Consider the following 6230-nt stretch of genomic DNA (forward strand, 5'->3'; position numbering starts at 1 on the left):
GCAGTGATCCACAGTTTTATAACCGATTTCAAATGGTGCTAGAAGGCTTCAGCGGGCTCTAAGCACCAGAAGAAATCAGTTATCTTTTAGTGGCAACAGAAGAAGAGGAGGAGAGGAAGACGAGGCACTCGTGTACTGTCCTCCTAACACTCACTCACTGCTGCTGTCCTGCTCTCCCCAAGAACACTGATTTCAAATGGTGCTAGACAAGAGCAGCACACATCTAAACCACCACATGAAACCAGCTTCTTGGAGAAGACGTTTGGTCACCACAGCTGCAGCGGTGAGATGAACTGCAGATCTCCACCCTGATCTGTGCTTCGCCACTACATGCACCAACAAAGAGAGATAACTGCAGCTGATAGCATGGTTTTTACACAAACAGGAAGCTAACCACAACGTTTGTTGCCACTGAAGGTTAACAGCTAGTAGTTATATATAATTTGAATGTAGGCAATTTTATTCAGACATGTTATAAAGCAAAGTCAATACAACTGTAGGAAAGTCCCAACACGTACTTCTCAGGACAGATCAGAAGCACTGGCCATAATATTTAGAAATTTCTTGGGTCACAAGTAAGTAGTGATTTATAGATATATATAGTTATGTTGTAGGAACATGAAAAAAACAACTCATTCACCTCCTAATAGAAAGACGATTAAAAGATCAATAAGTCAGATGTTGATCCAGAGTGCAGTGTTGTGTCGGACTGCTTCACGTGGACAAAACGACTCGATGATTAAATCAGATTCATTTGAAACCAAAGGTTGGTGGGAGAACAATGTCACCTTATTCTGCTTTAAAACTGCAGTTTAGAGATTTTAGAGATTAAAGTTTGGTTTCAGCACTTCTTCTTTGTGAAATAGTTCAACATTAAACCAAAGTGTGCTTTGCACTAGACTGAGTCGGGAATTGGACTCCAGCCTGGGATGCTCTGCACAGCAAATTCCTAATGTTCTAGACTAAACCATATTTACTGTCACAATATTACATTTTCACCCCACAACTATGAGCAACAACAAAGGAAATGTAAAGGTATCATTATCAAATCCACAGAAGCAAGGGAACTACACTGAACTTCCTATAAGCACGTACAAAAAGAACAACTACATAGCTTTTCATTTATATTATTTAATTTTAAAATATTATTGCTATCAAAGCATATATCATACCTCTAGCACAGAAACCTGTCTACTCTTGTAATCCTGATTACAGATGCTAACATGTAGGAAAGGCAGGCGTGTCTGACGTCTGTGTGGATACCTGCAAACATTCACCTGCAACCATCAGCTTTCACTGCATGTGAACATGAGCTATAATCCACACAGGAAGTCAGCGAGCTGTCGTGCTCTGAAGCTGACGATTGGTTGCTAGCGGACATTCCAGGCTCCAGTTGCCTAGGTGACCCTGCAACATATTTACCAACCAGTCATATATCAGTCACCTGTATCCTGCACTCTCATTGGTAGTTGGTTCAAATGCTCACCTTGAAGCTGAGACAAGTTTTCAGTGCGTTTCTTTTTCACCTGTAGGTGCTTGCAGATAAACACAAGTTAGCTCCCAAAAGCCCAAACCAGGGTCAGCTATTATTCCAGCAAGGAAATACAAACCAGTTAGTCCAGCCTACTAAAAACCACTATTATAACACACACACACATCTGCTCATCAGGGTTATCTCTGCTGTTGCCATGCCAGTCCAGCATCATGAGCAGCTGGCACCTGAATACTTGCTTCAAGCAACGAAGATGAATTCAAACAGAACAGACGTCACATGAAAAGTGAGGCTGACAGCATAAGACAGGGACGCCTGCCACAGGAGCAATGCATCGAGCCTGCTGTGAACGGCGTTTGGAAGCACGGTGCTCGCAAACACAATGACGAGCGCTCGCTCCAGTCTACGTCAGCCTACGCTCACGACCTGCCACCTTCCACAGACACTACAGGAAGACAGAACACATGACGTCAGAGAGGAAAACCAACGTGAATGGATGGATACGAGTATGCTCAACGTCAACTTTACAGAGCCAAATCTATGTGACACATCAGCTCCATCAGTACAGACGGACACATGGGTACCTCTACACACATTCATTGTTGTGGGTCCACAGCAGAAGCATTTCCAGGCTGTTGCCACAGAGACAGAGCTCTGTGTGAAGAGAAGCACCCGAGCAACAGAGAAGCTGGTAAATGTGAGTCTGCTTTAGGGTCGACGAAATCTTTGGATTAAATCGAGGTTACACAGAGGATCGCTATAGCACTTATTAGTCAAAGTACTGTGCCTGTCGCACACATGACATCTCAACATACAGACTGGAGGAGTTGTGAAGCTGACAGCCAATCAGAGAAAGTGTGGCCAAGCTCAAGAAATCATCAAAAATCCAAGAAAACCAGCGAGCTCACTTCAGTTTTGGAGGGAACTGAGACAAATTTGCTGAATTACTGGAAAGAAACTGTGCCACCCAAATTCTTGACGTTAGACTGCAACAAAGTCTCTGCCCCGAGTCGACCACAGGCCTCACCTGAAGCACGCGTGCTGCTGGCACAGGGTTACGGCTCATCGCTGAGGGTTAAATGGCTCGTTGTAGACACTGCAGGGTGACACGTGAGCAGCTGGAGGGACGGACAAACTGTGACCGTGTGCGTGGTTTCTAGTGTCACAGCACAGAGATCTGCGTGCACCACTGTTTGTGGGAACCAGAGCCCAGTGCATACATAACCAACAAGGGCGTCATGACAACAAATCTAACAGTACATCATTGTCCCAGCGGCCCTCCAGGTGTTTGAAAGATGGGTGTCAGATGATCAGAGGTGTGTCCAGGCTACAAAGTCTTTACGCTGTCGGCGCTGCAGAAAGGTGGGGGGCTTTGGAGGGCGGAGTCAACTAACAGCTGCCCATATCCGATGTTAGTGCTGACGTTCACCAGACAGTGTTTTGCATATTATTTAAAAACTCAGCCTGAATCCTGCAATTTTAAATTCACACACAAGAGGGCGACATTACATCTATAACACCGTGCGGGTCCTCAAAGGGAGGGCTCAGCTTTGATGCACTTGTGTTGGTTAGAGAGGTCAAAGGGCAGAAGTAAATCCACAGTAGGGACCGAAACGCGAACATTTTTAATTTCATTTTTGCGTCGCAGTCATCTTTCCATCCTTTAAACACAGACTCACCAGAGCCTGCAGAGCCTGAACCACAGCGCGTCCTGTCTGAGTTCAGGATTTGTGTAAAAACTATTCAGGTAGCAGGACGCGTGCCTGCTTTGTATGCCTGCACACTGATGAATAGTACAAAGATGCTGTGTACGCACTAAGCAGGTTGCATTTGAGTCGCTCAGTTGGATGCAGCGTTTTAGAGCATGAAGACAAACAAGTAGAACAACACGTCTACTCATTAGCAGCTCTGAATCAGCCACGTTAGCACCTTAACACAGACATGAATCATCACAAAGCCTCATGATTAAAAAAGAAAACCAAAGCTCACGACGAGCTGGCATTTCAACAAAGCTTACTCACTTATTTCAGCCATTATCTTAAGAGAACACTTCAACAGGAAGAGAAGCTCTTCGATCTTCCTGATGACTCGCTGCAGTTTCTGAGCTGCAGCCACGTCCCTGCATTTCACAACAGTAACACAATATCAACAAATAGCCATATGAATAACTGTTGATCTGGTAACATGAGTGGATGTTGAGGGTTTAACTGAGGGCTCTGTGCAGAGTCAAACTGGACTTTTCCTGTTGGAGCCTTTTGGAGTTAAACAGAGTTACCTGACAAATATCTGAGGCTTACACCATTCAGGAAAAGGACTGATCAGAAATTATGGATGGAGCCCTGCAAGCTACACATGCAGCTAACCAATTTTCACTCGACCCTTTTGTCCAATATGGGAAAGCTCCAGCATAGAAGCAGAGTGTGACACCGGCCAAGGGACCGAGCCTCACCCCGACCCAGAGTCCAACACCATCAGGTGACGTCACAGTGGCCTCCACGTTTGTAAATCCACCCTCCTCCAAACACTGCTGACCCAGGGCAGCAAAATAAAGCCTGCAGAGGCACAGCTTACTGCATCCGTACCCATAAAGTCACCACTCTGACTTATTTTAACTACCGTTGACGTGTAAAATAACAAGCTCTTCAAAGGATTTGTTGCAAAAGGCTCAGAACTGAGCTCAAAGGAAATGAAAACAATCAGGGCTTACACAAATTCTGAACCAGCACCAGCCCTCTGCGCGATGAATGCAGGAGTGAGCGAGGGACACAAGCGGACACACATTTTGCTCTCGGGGGAAAAAGGCTTCCTTGTGGAGGTGAGGGGAGCGCTCGTTGTCGGCTCTCGCGCTGGCTTCCTGTTCTATTCTCTCCCAGGAAGTGACACCAAGAATGACAGGCCCAGGCTCCCACGGGTAACAGTGATGTCATCCTCGTTCCGTCCGTCCGTCTGCTCCCATCTGCGCCTGCAAACATAGACAGGAATGATGTGATTATTTTATGTAAGCTTATATTCTTGTCCTGCGTGTCACTCCTGCTGAGTCACGTAGAACACTCCACTTTGCTGATCAGTGGGCTTTCTTCTGAGTCGTGTGGTATTTCACATGACCTGTGGTTAACTTGGAGACAGGGACGTATAATTGGATGGACAGCCGGAGGGAGGGATGGAAGGCGAGCACAGGAAGGAGGAAGATTCATCAAACAGATGCACAGGATGTTCACGCCATTTAGCAACAACTATTAGTCACACTGCGGCACCGCTGTGTGCACCACCTGCCACAAGCTGCATCACCACACACCTTTAGGTGAGAACTGGAGAGTGAGCGCGTATGTGTGGGTGAGTCGCCGATAAAGAGATGGAGATGTGTTTATTCTGCGGCCTCGGATTCGCTGAAAAGCAAAATAGCATCCACTCGTGCGGCGCGCGTATGAAAGCAGCTTCACCTTGAGAGATTGCAGCGACATCTTGCAGCCTCTTAGAGAAATGAGCCGATGCTGACTGTGGCGTCTGCTTTTACTTCACACGCAGATAAACAACCAAATGCAAACAACGCCCTCGCATAAGCACATCAACCTTCATGGCTTTTACAGTGCAGTTCACCAGCCAGCTGCATAATGTGTAACAATCAAAGCGCCACATTCACATATAGAAACCAAGGCTGCGCTCTTTCCTCAGCCATGAAACTTGAAACTGGGAGTCAAAGGGCAGATGTTGTCGGTGCACATGCCCCTCACCTTCTGGAGGAGGTTCAATGATCTGCCCCCGGGGCAGAGTAGTGACTGGAGCACACTTAAACGGACATGTTGGTGAGGGGGACAGTCAAGTCAAATTCATTTATAGCACATTAAAAACAACCACTGATGACCAACGTGCTGCACACTTAAGATAATCAAAAGTCTCTGATTTAAAAGCTGAGGAGTAAAAGAGAGTTTGTAGATTTTGAAAGTGTCCCATGTTGGTCCTGATGTGAAGGAGCAGTCACAGCTACAGGGGTAATGAGGAGGCGTTGGATAGGAATGCTGTTATGGAGAGAAATACAGAAGGACAGACGATACTGGAATTTGCAAATGGCTGTGATGAACTAGGAGGAACATAAGGTGGCACAAGAGAGATGAGCAAGTCGCTAAGAGGTGGACTGCATGCTATGCAACCTGGGAGCAATATCAGGTCATGAAAACTTTGGAAATCAAGAAGATGCAAGTGAAGGCAGAGGCATTAACTGGTTGAAGTTGAAGAAGGAAGAATTCCAGTGGAGATGAGACGAGACAGGATAGTAGGGAAGAATTACCAGATGACTGGGAAAGTACAGCAGTAGTACTGGAAGTGCAGGATTAGTAAGGAGGAAGTGAAGTATCAAGAGAATGAAGAGTGGACCTGTGGAAGTGTGGAGATGTGCAGGAGACAGGGCAGTGGACTTTCTAACCAGATGAGGAGTGTATGAGGGAAGCAGAAAAGGTTTAATGGTACCTATTATCAAGAGCAAGGGTGAAGTGCAGAAGTGAAGCAACCACAGAGGTTCATGAGCCACACTGTGAAGCTACGCGAAAGCAAGGTTAAGAAGAGAGGTGGCGATCAGTGAGCAGTGGTATGGCTTCATGCGTGAAAGACCTCCACAGATGTGATGTTTACGTTGAGAGTGTTGACGGACGAGTACAGAGAACATCAGAGTGGCTCTGTGTCTTTGTGGATGGGACTGGTACTTATGGAGCACTGTTCTACATACGTTAAGCACTCTTAACTA

At 46.1% G+C, this 6230-nt stretch overlaps 1 long non-coding RNA gene across 1 annotated transcript in view; it reads right to left on the minus strand.

The window, feature by feature from the left end:
- Nucleotides 1-439: 439 nt before the first annotated feature.
- LOC102192518 (uncharacterized) overlaps nucleotides 440-6230 on the minus strand; it is a 57929-nt gene continuing 52138 nt past the window's right edge. Inside the window, exon 4 of the long non-coding RNA XR_311983.1 lies at nucleotides 440-4454. This is a non-coding gene — a long non-coding RNA (uncharacterized LOC102192518). The remainder of the gene's footprint in view (nucleotides 4455-6230) is intronic.

This window comes from Pundamilia nyererei, unplaced genomic scaffold (assembly GCF_000239375.1).
Source record: "Pundamilia nyererei isolate P.nyererei 1_Seehausen unplaced genomic scaffold, PunNye1.0 scaffold00122, whole genome shotgun sequence".
NCBI lineage: Eukaryota > Metazoa > Chordata > Actinopteri > Cichliformes > Cichlidae > Pundamilia > Pundamilia nyererei.